General features: G+C 37.0%; 1 protein-coding gene and 1 pseudogene across 10 annotated transcripts in view; one reads left to right on the top strand and one right to left on the bottom strand.

The window, feature by feature from the left end:
- The window catches only part of Cntn5 (contactin 5), a 1,270,553-nt gene that overhangs the window by 152,210 nt on the left and 1,099,574 nt on the right, over nucleotides 1-18,769 (top strand). The window lies entirely within an intron of this gene.
- Nucleotides 5,692-17,999, bottom strand: Gm7529 (predicted gene 7529; annotated as a pseudogene).

Raw genomic sequence — 18,769 nt, 5'->3', positions numbered from 1 at the left:
GGCGCTATGTGTGACCTTGCTTAAAAACATAAACAGCAGAGAAAACAGTGACCATTACTCTCCTCTGTGCAACTCATCCTTAATGAAACAGTAAGTCCATACATTGGATTTCATCTGGAAGTACTCGTTGGTCATAACTCTCGTCTATATATATGACAGATTCTTAATGCTTATTTCTGTATGTGCTCCACAGGTCTTTGAAAATCTTAGTGATTATTTCTGCTTCATGTATTTACATGTAGATATCAAATTCTCTTCTCCCAATTCCTTTCTTAACTTCTCATTGTAAAATGGTATAAATTCTTTAAGTCCTATATCAGCTTGGAAGGATTGTGAGTCTACTGAAATTTTGTATTGGTCCACTTTGTATTTCATGAGTCTTGGAAGACAGAGGAGGAGACAGCACTATAGCGCTAACGAAGAGAGCAAGGATGAAACTCTCAAAAACTCACAGAGAGAGGTGATTGTGGTTTGTCGAGGGTAGCAGATAAGAAAGACATTCAAAGATACACGGCATAGATGTCACTGGAAACAACCACAGGACTCCCTGAAAGAGTGCATTTCAGTTGGAGAGGCAGAAAATAAGCAAGACTGTCCTCAGTGTGTAAAGGTAAATCGAGGCAGCGAATTGGGGTGCCATAAACAGCCAGGAAGGCACCCATGGGGAAACATATTATTTTCATCATGAGATAGTCAGGTAAAGTATTCTTAATAAGAGGTCCTCTGAAGGCTATGCCCAACTAATGTCAGATTAAAATCGCTGCCGCCAGTTGATTTAAATAACTCCCTTCCATCCCATACTCTCAGCTTGTCCTCTTCCTTTAGGCCATTGCTTCTTAAGGATGAGGGTTACACAAGCCACTTATAGGTCATGTTAAAATGTAAGGTATAAAAATCTAATGAGATGTTTGATGATCTCATTTCTAATAAACTCTCGTGTAATGCCAGTGGTTTTACTCATCAGATGTATATAATAAAACTGTTCTATCCAAAACAATTGTCTCACATTTTCATTGAAATTGTTGTCCACTGATGCTGTATTGTTACTCTCAGGTAAACATATTGGACTGATTTTAGGAGAAAAGACATAGCTCATTGGAAGATTTCAATGTTTTTTTTTTTTAAGATGAAATCTATTATTACCTTGTTCTAGAACTACTTCTTCCTTCAAAGAAGGTGCTCAAAGCCATGCCCCTGAAAGAGTTTTTGAAGGATTCTCCCTACCATATGAACTGAACTGGCACATATACAAAATAAAAGTTTTTCAATACATGAAAATTGATGGGATGCTATTATTCTTGATAGTATAGATGGAACTGAAGAGAACTTAAATGGAATGATACAGACACAGTATGGAACACGACCTCAATTTACATGTGCATCCAAATGAAAGTTGATCTGCTAAGAATTGAGGGTGAAATCAATAATCTGCCAGAATTGAGTGTGGTTGCTAGAGACTAGAGGGAGAAAGAGATAGAGAAAATGTAACTCAGTTAAATAGTAACTGTACTTTCCACAGTAGGGAAAGTATATAAAACAGCTAGGTAATGTTTGCTCTGAAAGGTAGAAGATTTTGAATATATTTACCATAAACACCACACCACATGCAGGCGTACACACACACACACACCTACACTCTCACACATCTTAATCACTGATTTTTTGCTATGAAGCCACACCATGACTAGGCCAACTCATGAAAGAAAGCATTCAAATGGGGGGTTCTTTACAGTTTTAGAAGTTTAGGCCATTATTATGGTGGAGAGCATGGTGGGATATAGGCATGCATGGAGCAGTAGCTGAGAGTTATATCCTGATCCATGACAGAGGACAGGAGAAACAATGACAGACACAGATAGAAAGAAAGGGTGAGAAAGGGACAGAGACAAACACAGAGGTAGGTGGCAGAGGCAGAGACTGGCTCTAGTATGGGCTTCTGAAATTTCAAAACCCACCCCAGTAACACTCTAACTCAAAGACCACATTTTCTAATCCTTGTAATCATTTCAATAGTTCCACTCCCTGGTGATCAAGCATTCACACTTCCTCTATACGTATGTATGTATGTATGTATGTATGTATGTATGTATGTATGTATGCATGTCTGTATATCCCATTGATATGTCTGGAAACATCATGCAGGACCCATAATTCTGTATATTTCTTAGACTTTATGCATCAGGTTAAAATTAGTTTTTAAAATATCAGAAACAAACCCCAGAAGTTTCTCAGGCAATCTAATGTGTATTCATTTCCTCCCCTTGCTCTAGGTGGCAATGCTATAATTGCTTCTAATCCTTAAGCATCACTTATGTGCACTATTGATTGAGTTACACTTCAGCACTGACATACTGGAACTTAATCTGGCTTGAAAAAAATAATGTTGATAACCCCTTTACAGACTTATCCTTTGCAGATTTTTGAAGTTAGCCTTGTAAGCAGAACGCATATTTCTTTTCTACAATTTCATACTTTCTGTTTGTGATGTTTCCTGCAGAAAGGCTATTCTTAAGTCATTGGTGATCTTTGTATTGCTGCCTCTGGTGGTAACTCCTCAGTCTTAATTTCCCCTCAGCTGCCAGGATCATTTATGGAGTTCTTTTTGAAACATGCTCTTCCCTTGGCCTCTGTGACACTGAATTTACTTTGATTTTCCTCTGACTTAATGGTTTGTCTTCCTTGTCTTTTGGCTCACTTTTAAAACTATTTGACCTTTAAATTTCAATGTATTTTAGAAACAATTCCTAGAGTCTCTTGTGTCTTCTCTCCGGGTCAGTTCATATAGATTCATGGCTGTAACTTCTCTACCTTGCCAAGATCTTCCCACTGACCTACAGAACTGTATCCAAATAACTAATTTTCTATCCAAATTTGAACGATTGCATATGAAGAGAAAGCCCTGATCACCTTACACTAACAATAAGGCAAGCAGACCTTGCCTTATTGTTATATATAGACCACATCTATATATGATTGATAATTATACACTAGGCACTTAGCATTTGGGACAAAGAAGATGATTCCTCAAAGGTCAATTTTTACCATTCTTCTTCAATGATGGATTCCTGGATTTTCACTCAGAAGAGTCTCTACAATAAGAATGCATTTCCAAACTGCCTTTACAGATGCAAGTGGCAAATAGATATCATTTGCACTATAATATATAGGATGAATTATTGTGTACATCTTTTAAGATGTAGTTTCTTAAATATGGTTTACATTCATTTTTTTTTACTATTTTCTATTTCCTTCACAGATTATAAATTTTAAGTAGTGTACAATCCTTCAGTGGGGCATATTTTTTAAGAAACAGTGCACAGGTTAGAAGGCTAAAATTATTTAAAGAATCACCAAAGAAGTTTTCAAATGCTTGTGTTTATGTGAAAGATATCATGTAATTTTACTGTCCCTTGTTAATAGAACAAACTTCTATTTCTGAGCCCAGACTTCTCAGTTCATTGGAATTCATTCATATTTTAAATAATATTTATTGAATTCTTGACATTGATAAGGGTGTAATGGTGAGCAGAATAGAGGAGTCTTGAATATAACATGCTGGCAGATATGGGCCTATTGATATTTCCTAATAAACTATTCTATGATACTATACTATATTAATAACATATCTATGATAACAAATGATATAATTTATTGAAATAATAAACCAAGGGAAGAAGTAGACAATGCCCCAGAATTTTGAAATGTTTACCTTTTTCAGTTTTAAATATACTGAGAAAGTTTTTAATGATTTTCCATCACGTTTATTAGGTGAGTGTTCTTATGGGGGATGTGGGCACATGGATGCATGTGCCAGTGGAAGCCTGATGAGGGAATGTCAGATTCACAGAGTGGGAATTACAGGTAGTTGTGAGCCTCCCAAAACAGGTGCAGAGCACTGAAATCAGGTCCTCTCCAAGAGCAGTGTGGGTTCAAACTGTCTAGTCCATCCTCCAGCCTCCATGCATTAGTTTTAAAGGGATGTCTCTACATGTAAATATGAAGAATGCTGCAGGGCAGAGTATAAATAGCACAGGGCAGAGGCAGAACACCTGAGAAATTGTTGCCAACATTTGGAGGAAGAGGCCAGTAGAATCACAAGTTGATCTAAATAAACTAACTCACCCTGTAACTTGCCACCACTTCCAGTGTCACTGCCTTCCCTGATATTACAGCTCAGTGAATCCCAACTTACCTCTAAGCTCATGTAGAATTTTTCAGAGGAGAGAGCTCAGACCATTTTGGTTTTTTTTTCAATGTGCAGATTTTTCTTACTATTGCTCCTGAGAATCCAGTCGCAGTCTTGTCCTTTAAGGTTTTATTTATTTGGATATTATAATTGTATAGAATAAAGAAACATGGTCTCAAAAATGTCGTCCTCATTAAAACAAGCTATGATGAGTTCCCATTGCGTCTATGTTTTCCTTACTAAATATATTAATTTCTATATCATCACAGGGTGATATTTGTTAATTAAAGATAAAATATAGGATGTATTGATGAGTCCTTGAGAGCACCTATTACATACCATGGGTAGCCATTTAACCCATACATTAACAGCAAAGCAACCAGCTCAGCTTTTCCTGTTTACCAGTAAAAAAGAACTAAACAAAACAAATCCATCAATATGTTTGAGAATTTGATAACAGAAATAATTTCAGCATATTATGATACAAGAAATCTGATCAGCATTATGCATTCCAAATTTTCACTCTGTCATATCGTAGTTCAACTTCTTTGCTTGAGGAGAAAAGTATAATGTGTAATGCAAGATAGATAACTGCATGCTTTAATCCTTTTCCAAACAAAAAACAAAAAACAAAAAACAAAAAAAAAACAAACATGAAACTTTCAGGCCTACTCCCAGAATTCCATTAAATTGGGGGAGAAAGATTGTTAGAGTGTAGCCATCACTACACAGCGAGTTCATGGGCCACCTGAGCCATGTGGATTTTCTTGTGTTCTTCCTAAGACACAGCAAAACACATTAAAATTAAGTTTTTTTCTGAAATTCAGAGAAAAGTCTTATTAAAGAAGTGGCTTGGTTGCTGTGTAAAGGCTGGGAAGGACAATTTGTTTACAAGTTTACACACTCTCAAACTTTTACCTGCATATGATTTCATGTCTCAAAGGTAACATAAATGTCACACACATTTCAAACAAAGATGACTATATTATAAAAATGGGATGTTTTGGCTATACAGAGAAACCCTGTTGTCTTGACGGTGGTGACCCAATACCTTATCCTCATTAATTTCTAATGATTAATGGGAAGGAGTTGGGAAGGAGTTGAAAGGCCTGAGAGAGGGATGGAAATGTTAACACGGTGTAATGTATTCAATTCTTTAAATATTTTTAATAATAAATAAAGGATATTGAATGAAAAGAGATCAATAATCTGGGGGTGGCCGGATGGCCCAGTGGTTAAGAGCATTTGCTGCTTTTGGATTGATGTGGTATCAGCTCCCAGCATGTACAAAGTAAACATACTCGTCTTTATTCCAGCTCCAGGGCTTCTGATGCTCTGTCCTAACATCGTGGGCACTACATACACACAATACACTTACATATATGCAGATACAACATTCATACACATAAAAACTAATAAATATTTTAAGAGCTTAATGGCCATTGATTTTTAACATCGCATGACCAAGGACTGCAGGTTAGGATCAAGTAATCTTTTTTTTTTTTTTTGAAAGATGACTTTATTAAAGTCATTGCACTTGGTATTTTATTTTTACAGCACAAGGCCATTCAATTGTAACACTTCTCAATTCTGATTTTAACGATTGTCTCATTCTGCTCATACATTTCAAGTTTAAATGCAAGCATGAAAAGTTCATCAAAACATCTACAGAGCACTTCAAAAGTATTTCTTGTCTGTTAGGAGTGATAGGCGTCCTCTGTTAAGACCAGCCTATTCTATCTGGTTTTCTGTGAAGTCCTGTACAGGTAGAGAGAGGTAATACCTTATAGTAAGAAGCAAGCTTGATGGTAACAAACACACCAAAATAACATTGAAATCCCATTAGAAACTTAGTAGCACTGTGTTTCAAAGACCAGCAAATCTGAACTATACATTCACTAATAATTTGGCAATGACAGATTCAATGCTATCTTTTATACTTATGTTGAAGGAAGAGGGATTTACCTGTAAGTAAACTTGTTGTTTTTGTTGTTGTTGTTAATCATTTTCTGACTTTAACTTTCGAAATAGTAAAAGTCCTCATATCAAGGGCAAATTCTGGAAAAATTACTATTTTAAAGGAATTGTTTTTCCTTTTAAATAAGTTCAAACTTGTCTGTTTTTCCGAACTATTTTGTAAAGAGCAGAAGATAGACACATGGAAAACAGACAGTTTGATTTCTCTATTCTGAGTGAGAAGGAGACAGTGGGTAGGGATGCTTCCCTGCTATTCTGGTTGTGTGGACTAGTAAAAATACCCACCATCAGCAGAGGAACAGTGTTTCCTTGCATGTGGATATAAAGCCCCTATTCAGCATAGGCAGGCCTCAAACTCATGATTTCCATCACTCAATCTCCAAGTTAAAGGCATGTAGTCACTACACATGGCTCAAATAAACCTTTTAATAGCATACAAGTATTAAAATGTATGTGTTGCTAGGGACAAGATGACCAAACATGTCAGTAATACAAAGTGGGTCAGAAAGGAACCAAACTGCAAATGAATGTTTAGTATACCATAAGGGGTTGTGCTTCTATTTTTCTTACTTGTTTTTATAATACATAAATCCATGTTTCTGTTATGTGATTTTTCTAATTTATTACATTTTGGGGGTGGATGTTGGGAAGGGTTTATTCAGCTTACATTTCCACATTTATGTTCACCACCGAAGGAAGTCAGGACAGGAACTCAAGCAGTTCAGAAAGCAGGAGCTCATACAGAGGCCATGGAGGGATGTTATATACTGGCTTGCGCCCCTGATTTGCTCACCTTGCTTTCTTCTCCTTCTTCTTCTTTTTAAATACTGATCATTGTTTTATTTTATTATTTTTAACATATATAAGAAATAAATGTAATAAACAAAATACATGGAAAAATACAAGAATCATACGATCATCTCAATAGAAGCCCCCACAAAAAAAGAAAAAGTCTTTGTTAAAATTCAACATGCCTTCTTAATAAAAATCCCTAGAACAAGTAGGACTATAGGAATCATATTGCAACATAATAAAGGTTCCATATGACAAACACATGGCCACTATCATCCTAAGTGAATGAAACCATTAATAAGCCCCATTAAAATCAGAAATGGAAAGGGACTGCCCACTATCCCCACTGCCTATCCATAATGGGATTGAAGCATTAGCTAGAGCAATAAGGCAAGAGAAGGGATACAAACGGGAAAATATTGAGTCAAATTATATTTTCTTACATTTTAACTAGTACCTCTGAGCTACACATTTGTCCAGAAAGTGATTCACCTACTGTTGAGTGTGCATGTTACTTTTCTTAAAAATTTTATTAGGTATTTTCTTCCTTTACATTTCAAAAGCTATCCCCTTTCCTAGTTTCCTCTCCATAAGTCACCTATACACTCCCAATGCCCTGCTCCCCAACCCACCCACTCCTACTTCCTGGCCCTGGCATTCCTCTGTACTGGACATAAAATCTTCGCAAGACCAATTGCCTCTCCTTCCATTGATGGCCAACTAGGCCATCCTCTGCTACATATGCAACTAGAGACACAAGCTCTGGGGGTTAGTTCATATTGTTGTTCCTCCTATAGGGTTACAGGCCCCTTTGGCTCCTTAGATCTTTTCTCTAGCTCCTTCACTGGGAGCCCTGTGTTGGATCCAATACATGACTATGAGCATCCACTTCTATATTTGCCAGGCACTGGCATAGCCTCACAAGAGATAGTTATATCAGGGTTCTTTGAGCAAAATCTTGCTGGCATAGGCAATAGTGTCTAAGTTTGGTGGCTGTTAATGGGATGTATCTCTGGGTGGGGCAGTCACTGGATGGTCCTTCCTCCCATCTCAGTTCTGAACTTTGTAACTCCTTCCATGGGCATTTTGTTGCACATTCTAGGAAGAAATGAAGTATCCACACTTTGGTCTCCCTTCTTCTTGAGTTTCATGTGTTTTACAAATTGTATCTTGGGTATTCTCAGTTTCTGAGGTAATATCCACTTATCAGTGAGTACATATCAAGTGACTTCTTTTGTAATTGGGTTACCTCACTCAGGATGATATCCTCCAGATACATCCATTTGCCTAAGAATTTCATAAATTCATTGTTTTTAATAGCTGAATAGTACTCCATTTTGTAAATGTACCACATTTTCTGTATCCATTCCTCTGTTGAGGGACGTCTGAGTTCATTTCAGCTTCTAGCTATTATAAATAAGGCTGCTATGTACATAGTGGAGCATGTATCCTTATTACAAGTTGGAATATCTTCTGGGTATATACCAGATATATGATGGCTCTTCAAGTAGTACTATGTCTAATTCTCTGAGGAAGTGCCAAACTGATTTCCAGAGTGGTTTACCAGCATGCAATCCCACCAGCAATGGAGGAGTGTTCCTCTTTCTCCACATCCTTGCCACCATTTGCTGTCACCTGAGTTTTTTATCTTAGTCTTTATGTCTGGTGTGAGGTGGAACCTCAGGGTTGTTTTGATTTGTATTTTCCTGATGATTAAGGATGTTGAAATTTTTTACAGGTGCTTCTCAGCCATTCCATAGTCCTCAGTTGAGAATTCTTTGTTTAGCTCTGTACCCCATTTTTAATAGGGTTATTTGATTTTCTGGAGTCCAGCTTCATGAGTTCTTTGTATATATTGGATATTAGCTCCCTATCAGATTTAGGATTGGTAAAGATCCTTTCCCAATATGTTGGTTGCCTTTTTGTCTTATTGACAGTGTCTTTTGCCTTGCAGAAGCTTTGCAGTTTTATGAGGTCCCATTTGTTGATTCTTAATCTTACAACACAAGCCATTGATGTTCTGTTCAGGAATTTTTCCCCTGTGCCCATATCTTCAAGGCTTTTCCCACTTTTCCCTCTATAAGTGTCAGTGTCTCTGGTTTTATGATGAGTTCCTTGATACACTTAGACTTGAGCTTTGTACAAGTAGATGAAAATGAATCAATTCACATTCTTCTGTAAGAATATGACAGCACCATTTGTTGAAAATTCTGTTGTCTTTCCACTGGATGGTTTTAGGTCATTTGTCAAAGACCAAGTGACCATAAGTGTGTGGGTTCATTTCTGGGTCTTCAATTCTACCCATTGTGGTTGTATCAGTACCATGCAGTTTTTTATCACAATTGCTCTGTAGTACAGCTTGAGGTCAGATGTAGTGATTCCACTAGAGGTTGTTTTATTGTTGAGAATATTTTTTTGCTATTCTAGGTTTTTTGTTATTCCAGATGAATTTGAAAATTACCATTCTAACTATAAGAAGAATTGAGTTGGAATTTTGATGGAGATCGCATTTAATCGGCAGATTGCTTTTGGCAAGATAACCATTTTTGCTATATTAATCCTGCCAGTCCATGAGCACAAAAGATCTTTACATCTTCTGAGATCTTCTTCAATTTCTTTCTTCAGAGACTTGAAATTCTTATTATACAGATCTATCCCTTCCTTAGTTAGAGTCACACCAAATTATTTTGTATTATTTGTGACTATTCTTAAGTGTGTAGTTTCCCTAATTACTTTATCAGCCTGTTTATGATTTGTGTAGGCCAATGATTTGTTTGAGTTAATTTTATATCCAGCTACTGCACTGAAGCTGTTTATCAGGTTTAGGAGTTCTCTGGTGGAACTTTTATGGTCACTAATTTATACTACCATGTCATCTGCAAATAGTGATATTTTGACTTCTTCCTTTTCAATTTGTATCCCCTTGATATCCTTCTATTGTCTAATTGCTCTGGCTAGGACTTCAAGTACTACACTGAATAGGTAGAGAGAAAGAGGGCAGCCTTGTCTAGTCCCTGATTTTAGTGGGATTGCTTCAAGTTTTGCTCCATTTAGTTTGATGTTGGCTACTGGTTTGCTGTATGTTGCTTTTATTATGTTTAGGTATGGTCCTTGAATTCCTGATCTTTCCAAGACTTTTATAATGAATGGGTGTTGGATTTTGTCAAATGCTTTCACAGCATCTAATGAGATGATCATGTGGTTTTGTCTTTGAGTTTGTTTAGATAGTGGATTACGTTGATGGATTTCTGTATATTAAACCAACCCTGCATAACTGGGTTGATGCCTACTTGATCATGATGGATGATCATTTTGATATGTTCCTGGATTTGGCTTGCATGTATTTTATTATTTTTGCATTGATATTCATAAGGGAAATTGGTCTGAAGTTCTCTTTCTTTGTTGGGTCTTTATGCGGTTTAGGTATCAAAGTAATTGTGGCTTCACAGAATTAATTGGGTAGAGTACCTTTTATTTCTTTTTTGTGGAAAAGTTTGAGGAGAATTGGAATTAGGTCTTCTTTGAAGGTCTGATAGAACTCTGCACTAAGCCCATCTGGTCCTGGGCTTTTTTTCGGGTGGGAGACTATTAATAATTGCTTCTATTTACTTTAGGGAAAATGTGACTGTTTAGATTGTTAATCTGATCCTGATTTAACTTTGGTACCTGATATCTGTCTAGGAAATTGTCCATTTATCCAGGTTTTCCAGTTTTGTTTTGTTAAGTATAGTCTTTTGTAAGGGGATTTAATGATGTTTTGGACTTCCTCAGGTTCTGTTGTTATTTCTCCTTTTTCATTTCTGCTTTTATTAATTAGTATACTGTCCCTGTGCCCTCTAGTCAGTCTTGCTAATGATTTATCTATCTTGTTGATTTTCTCAAAGAACCAGTTCCTGGTTTGGTTGATTCTTTGTATAGTTTGTTTGTTTGTTTGTTTCCACTTGGTTGATTTCAGACCTATGTTTGATTATTTCCTGCCACCTACTCCTCTTGGGTGAATTTGCATCCTTTTGTTCTAGAGCTTTTAGGTGTGCTGTCAAACTGCTAGTGTATGCTCTCTCTAGTTTCTTATTGACAGCACTCAGAGTTATGAGTTTTCCTCTTAGGAATGCTTTCATTATCTCCCATGAGTTTGGGTATGTTGTGGCTTCATTTTCATTAAACTCTACAAAGTTTTTAATCTCTTTCTTTATTTCTTCCTTAACCAAGTTATCATTGAGTAGAGTGCAGCAAGCTTCCACATAAATGTTGGCTTTCTATTATTTATGTTGTTATTGTAGACAGAATTAGTCTGTGGTGATCTGATAGGATGCATGGGATAATTTCAATATTTTAGTATCTGTTGAGGACTATTTTGGCACCAATTATATGGTCAGTTTTGGATAAGGTACCATGAGGTCATGAGAAGAAGGTATATCCTTTTGTTTTGGGATAAAATGTTCTGTAGACATCTGTTAAATCCATTTTTTTCATAACTTCTCTTACCTTCAGTGTGTCTCTGATTAGTTTCTGTTTCCAGGATCTGTCCATTGATGAGAATGGTTTGTTGAAGTCTCCCACTATTATTGTGTGAGGTGCAATGTGTGATTTGAGCTTTACTAAAGTTTCCTTTTTGAATGGGGATGCCCTTGCATTTGGAGCATGCATATTCAATATTGAGAGTTCATCTTGGAAGATTTTACCTTTGATGAGCATTAAGTAACCCTCCATGCCATTTTTGACAACTTTGGGTTGGAAGTCGATTTTTTTTTTTTCGGTATTAGAATGGCTACTCCAGCTTCTTTCTTATGACCATTTGCTTGGAAAATTGTTTTCCAGCCTTTTACTCTGAGGTATTGTCTGTCTTTGTCACTGAGGTGGGTTTCCTGTATGCAGCAAAATGTTGGGTCCTGTTTAGAAAGCCAGTCTGTTAGTCTATATCTTTTTTGGGGGAATTGAGTCCATTGATATTAAGAGATATTAAGGAAATGTAATTGTTACTTCCTGTTATTTTTGTTGTTGGGATTCTGTTCTTGTGGCTAATTTCTTTTAGGTATGTTTAAGGATTATTTTCTTGCTCTTTCTAGGGCATAATTTCCCTCCTTGTGTTGGAGTTTTTCCTTTATTATCCTCTGAAGGGCTGGATTCATGGAAAGATAACGTGTGAATTTGGTTTTGTCATGGAATACTTTGGTTTCTCTATCTATGCTAATTGAGTTTTGCTGGGTATAGTAGCCTGGGCTGGCATTTATGTTTTCTTAGGGTCTGTTTAACCTCTTTCCAGGCTTATATAGTCTCTGGTGAAAAGTCTGGAGTAATTCTAATAGGTCTGCCTTTATATGTTACTTGACCTTTTGTCTTTATTTGTCACATCCCACTCGACTGGCAAGAAAGACGCAACCACCGGATCTTCTGCGGCAAGCTTTATTGCTTCTTCAGGAGGGAAGACCCCGACCCCAGAAAATGGTGTTGCTTATATAGCCCTCAGCCATGGTGTTTCAGCACCTTATGTGGTGTGTCAGCTCCTGATTCGTTGCTCGCCCATCACCCCATTACTATGCCCCGAGATGGGCAGTGACTAGCCGTGAGTTCACTCTTGCACCTGCATACAAGGCTTGTTTACTAGTTAAGCACAGCAGAGGCCAGCACCATCTTATAATGGCGATTGCTAGTGGCACGGCTCTCCACACTTATTGTTTTTAATATTCTATCTTTATTTAGTGCATTTGTTGTTCTGATTATTATGTGTCAGGAGGAATTTCTTTTCTGGTCCAGTGTATTTGGAGTTTTGTAAGCTTCTTGTCTGTTCATAGGCTTGTCTTTCTTTAGGTTAAGGAAGTTTTCTTCTATAATTTTGTTGAAGGTATTTGCTGGCCCTTTAAGTTGAAAATCTGCATTCTTATCTATACCTAATATCCTTAGGTTTGGTCTCCTCATTGTGTCCTGGATTTCTTGGATGTTTTGAGTTAGGATCTTTTTGCATTTTGCATTTTCTTTGATTGTTGCGTCCATGTTTTCTGTGGAATCTTCTGCACGTAAGAGTCTCTCTTCTATCTCTTCTTTCTGTTGCTGATGTTTGCATCTATGGTTCCTGATTTCTTTCCTAGGATTTCTATCTCCAGAGTTGTCTCGTTTTGTGTTTTCTTTATTCTTTTTACTTCCATTTTTAGATTTTGGATGGTTTTGCTCAATTCTATCATCTGTTTCATTGTGTTTTCCTTCAATTCTTTAAGGGATTTTTGTGCTTCCTCTTTAAGGACTTCTACCCTTTTAGCAGTGTTCTCCTGTATTTCTTTAAGTGAGTTAATAATGCCCTTCTTAAAATCCTCTACCAGCATCATGAGGTATGATTTTAAATAGGAATCTTGCTTTTCAGGTGTGTTGGGATATCCAGGACTCACTGTGGTGGGAGTTGTGGGTTCTGATGATGCTGAGTGAACTTGGTTTCTGTTAGTAAGATTATTATGTTTGCCTTTCACCATCTGGTAATCTCTGGTTTTAGATGTTCTAGCTGTCTCTGGCTGGAGCTTGTTACTCCTGTGATTCTATTAGCCTCTGTCAGCAGTTCTGGGAGTCCAACTCTCTCTTGAGTCCCAGTGGTCAGAGCACTCTCTGCAGGCAAGTTCTCTTCTGGCAGGGAATGTGCACAGAGGTCCTAGGTTCAGCTCTGCCTCCTGGCTGATGATGAAGGCCCAAAGGGGCCCTGTCCCAGAAGCTCTTTTGCTTCTCTGGCCTGCATACTCTCCTGTGGGGACTGGTCCCTGAGAGATCAGGAATAAAAGATGGTGATCTTGCCTGAGTCTGGGATCAGAGCCCTCCCTGGAGGCTGACTCTCCTGGTTGGCAGGGATGGGGTGTGGGGAGGGAGTTGTACAGAAGTCTGAGGCTCAGCTCCTCCTGGCTGAGGATGAAGGCGTGGTCCAAGAAGCTCTGTTGCTTCTGCAGCCTGCATGCTCTTCTGTGTGGACTTGTCTCTGAGATACCCAGGATACAAGATGGCGATCTCTTCTGAGTCCTGGGGTCAGAGCTCTCCCTGGAGGAAGACTATGTTACTTTTTTTATTAGAATACCCTACATTGGGAAAAGAACACAGTTTGAACTGTTAGAACTTTCCTTCCCAGCAGTGTGAGGGTGAAGATTAACTTTCCAGTGGGAATGTAGGAGATCATTTCTAGAATGTGGGAAAAGTAGGAGATGATATTTAGGGTGAGGCCACTGTCATTTGAGGACTGTCATTACATTAATAAGAAGCAAATAATTCTTTTGACTTATCACTTAAAAATAATACAGAGCAATTTTGTTCATCAATAACCTCTCATTAGATGAGTTCAGACTTGAAATAGTTAAGAATTTTAGTTAGTTAACACTGGGCATGCCTGTTATCCTAGCACTTGGGAGGCAGAGGCAGGGGCACTGGAAGCTTAAGACCATTTTTGCTATATCACAAGGTTAAGTCCAGCCTACAATATATAATATCCTTTGTCAAGAAACCTAAAATGTACACTCTATGTACAACTAGCTCTCCCCAGAATCTAATCAAGTGTAACTTTGTGTTGGTAATTCTATTATTTTTTTACTTCAGTTCTATTTTTCTTGAAGCATCACAAGAAATCTGACTTTAAAACATTTTTCTATTTTAAGATTAAACTGTAAAGAAAAGGTATTGTTTTTTTTTAAGAAGCATGATAACTTATGAACTGACATTCATTTTCTAAAGTAAAGCTTAAAGCCTAACTTTTTTTAACAATAAAAATATTTCACTTTTTAAAATTAACCTTTGTGTTTTTAGAAATGTTGCCCTACAGATACAACATTTTTATGTTCACCTGGTCTGTAGCCATACTGCCCCAAATGTGTTTGAGCCAAACTATGATGTTCAACTCTTGATTGTGATGCTAAAGAAATGGCTCAGCATCCATTATGGAATGATCTTCAATATGGTCAATCATATTTGATTTACATAACATATATTACTACTTGTGAAATGTTAATACTATTTCTCACTTTGCCTATGTCACAGTCCAAAATATCTCTAGGAATTAATTTGTTCTTTTCGATAAATTATGTCTGTGAAACCTGAGTGTTTATATTATAGCTTTCCAAATTTCCAAATTTCTTCATCTGGAATTTTGAAAATATCTGTAGAAGCTATGTTTCCTAAGATTATCATTAGAGAAAATTAAAGGAAGGATACAATGAGCTAAATGCAAGATAATGAAATGAGTAATATTTAAGATTGTAGAATGAGCATAAGAATACAACAATATGACTGGTGTTTACATATTCCACATTGCTGCAGTGTCTAAGCACAAGTACGAATTAGCATGACATTTTTAGATTTCTTAGGCCACATAAAAATGAAATAGAATGCTCCTATTTTCTCAAGCTTAGTCTAGTACAATTTAACTAGCTTCCTTTAATGAATCCTATAGTGACCATTATAGAACACTCTAGAAGGTTTATTTAGGAGCTCCTTCTTTATCACCCAATATACAAAGAGCACTGCAGACAAGAAGTCACAACAGTGGAATCCTGGGTAAGAAGCTAAAAGGAAAGTGTGTGTGCACATGTGTGTGTGTGTGTGTGTGTGTGGTGTAGTGTATGTACACAAGTCCATGCCCTATGCATTACAGAAAAACAGTGACTCTAATATAAAATTAACCCATTCTTCTCAAAGAGTTTACCTTGCATCTTATTTGTAAAGATATTACAAGATAAATATAAATATATATAAATATATTATATATAATATAAATATAGAGATATGTATAGTATAGAATTCTTTAAAAATAATACGTTTCACTGAAAAACTATTATGAAATTTCTTTCCTTTTTATACAAATTCAGTAATATTTTCAAGCAAACAATAGAAATGTTTGCAATCCCAGCAGAGTAAGAAATAAGGCCTCTTCTTTCTTTTTCATATTGGCAAAACAGAATAGATTAAAAACTTGTCAGCCCCAACATTTCCATAGACATCACAGTTCATGTCCTCTTATTTCTTCATCACAATACCACATCTGTTGTCTTTAACAAGTCAGTTAAGTTCATGGACCGTTAGGAACACTGGGTCCACACCACCTCAAGACAACAGAGCAGCTTTCTTCAGCTTTGCTATTTCCACATCTAGATTACTTCACATGGCCTTCTCTTCTAATTCTTCCCATAGTTTTTCCAGTTCTTTCCCATGATCCTTTTTCAGTGAATCTACAACAAACAATAATTCAAAAATCTGGGCTCTAAGTTCGTCCATGGAATTTTTTCCCCATCATTTGCTGCTGCTTTAGCTTTGAGTTCTAATGGAGTTAGGAAAGCAGCTGTATTTACATAAGAAGCATTTGAAGGTGTTGAAAGAGATGGCTTTGAAGAGTAGTTTGCATCCTTTTTAAACTCCAAAGGCTTTAGGTTGCCACTATCATCTTCTTTCAATAGCTTCAAGGTTTTTTCTGGGCTTTGGGTTGGAAAATGTCCACCATTGAAACTTGAAACGGCCAGGCAGTCATCTTCCAGGCATCTTAGGTCTATTTGCAGTGAGGTGTAACAAGTTCTTTGAGAAAGGCTATGTTATCAAAATTTACATTATCTGTTGCTTTTGTGTTCCTGGCTACAAAGGTATCAAGGTCTACTGATTTTGGTCTAACTGGCAGTTAGTTGTTCAGAATCTAGCTTTGGTTTTGATACTGGCTCAGTATCAATCTTTGAAGAAATTGTAGAAACTTCTCCATTAATTTTGGCTGTTGGAGGTGGAGGAGGGACTGGCTTTTCTGGCCGCTTTGGGTTCACTGTTCCAGGCGACCTCAGTAAGTTATTGGCTTTGGTGGGTGGAGTGGGCTTTTTGGGTGGGACTTGAGGAGCAGCTGGTTTAGAAGGTTCTGTTCTAGCAGTGATTTTTCATCTTTTCCTCAGCCTTTAGAGGAAAAGCTTTCTTCTCTGCAGCTACGGGTCAGGCTTTGGAGCTGGACCTTTTCAGGAGGGTGTGGTTTCTTTGGTTTTGGAAAGTCTTTATCTTGTTCACTTATCTGAACGGCAAGTTATGTGGAAACAGTCCCTTCCACCAGCCTGCTTCTCCAGTCCCCTTACTTATCAAATGGATAATCTCCCCTCCTCTAAACATAAGTTCATCTTGATTGGTTCCTGCATAGGGAAATAATGTTCTACAATATTCCTTAGCTTTACTCTTGCCATCAATGTCTGGTTTTACTGCCTCCACATTCTGGGTTCTAGATCCCAATGACTGTAGAACTAAAGGCTTTTCTGGGTTTTGTTGTTGTTTGTTTGTTTGTTTTTCTCTTCTGTTTCAATACTGGAAGTTCTTGTCCTAAGTTTCACATAGCCTTCTTTAAAGATGCCTCAAAATCTAATTCTTCAGATTTTCTTTGGCTGTGCAACTGATCCGGGAGCAGGTTCACTCCAATTCCCTGGAGAAGGCAAGGGTGAGTGAGGTAGGGCCAGTCAAAGGAATTTCTGATTCCTCCTGAGCATCATGAGTTTCGCCATCATCTGTGAACTCTAATTCTTTCACAAAGTTTGAAGGAAACAGTGCCAACTTATTGTTCAGGGTTCCGTTCCACCGGCCTTCTTCTACCTCTTTGATGACATCAATAACATCCCCATGGTCAGTTCCAGTTCACCCGCATCTTGTGGAGAGCAGTCAAAACGAACTTTACACTGATGCTTTCTTTGTCTTCTTCTTAATAGCTTTGGTTTGTGGATGTGGCTGAATTCCTCCAGCTGGAAATCCTTAAGTGCTGTACAAGACTTGCTACAGTTCTATGCCTTTCCCATTTGATGGGCAAATTGTCATCCTTGTGTTCTGTCTCTTGATTTTCTTAACAAACTTGTCAGGTAACATCCCTGGTCTCCAATTAAGTTCTCCTTCTAGCCATCCTTCTTCCTGTAGTTTTTTCACAGTTCTGATGATTTCCCTAACTTGGATAGTTAACTCATCATCATGTACAGCATCATAGTCATACTCCAAGATATAGTCAGCCATGCTGCTGCTCTGTCAGAGAGAGCTTTGCACTGGTTCAGGCGGGGGAGGTACTTCCATCAGCCAGCCTATGGCCCAGCAGTGGTTCCTCATGTCATGGCCCGTACGGGAGATCAAGTACTCTTTAAAATTTTTCATAAAATAAATATGTACTTTAACACTATTCTTGCATATTTTTAATTTCATATTATTTCATGTAGGAATACTTTTAGACTAAGATTGATAATTCATAAATCTTATGTGAACTTGATTCTGATTGTTGCTACAAAACATACTTTGTATTTTATTATCATTATGTCATATTTTATTATTTTGTTATATAATGCTATATTTTATTATCATTATGTTACTTTTATAAACTTTAAAGATTGAAATCATGGTTTAATGCAACACATGTCCCATATACAGTTAATAATTATGTAAAATACCAATAAATATGCATAATTCCCTAAAGCATAAAGGGATATCTTTAAATTTCACTTTCAATTTTTATAATTCAATGATAATATGTTTATTTAGATTTACAAAAATTAAAATTAAAGTTAAAAATTGGAAACTAAGCAGTTTTAAATATATGATGAATGGTTGTAGTTTATAATTTATTTAATTCCATATAAATTATCAAGAGACCAGACAGTAGAGATCAGACCCATCTGTAAAATGGTAGAAAATGAGTCTCAAGAGATCTTTTGTGGATGAATGCTTATTGCTTTTGTAGAGAACTAGAGTTTTGCTGTAGCACCTGCAGAGTTGCTCACAACCATGTGTAACTCCAGATCAACTGAATCTGATGCCATTTTCAAGCCCATATATGTATGTATACTTTTACACATAAAAATAAGCACA

This window comes from Mus musculus, chromosome 9 (genome assembly GCF_000001635.26).
Source record: "Mus musculus strain C57BL/6J chromosome 9, GRCm38.p6 C57BL/6J".
Lineage (NCBI taxonomy): Eukaryota > Metazoa > Chordata > Mammalia > Rodentia > Muridae > Mus > Mus musculus.
Note: the sequence above shows the minus strand (reverse complement) of the source record. Positions and strands in the feature narration are given on the sequence as shown.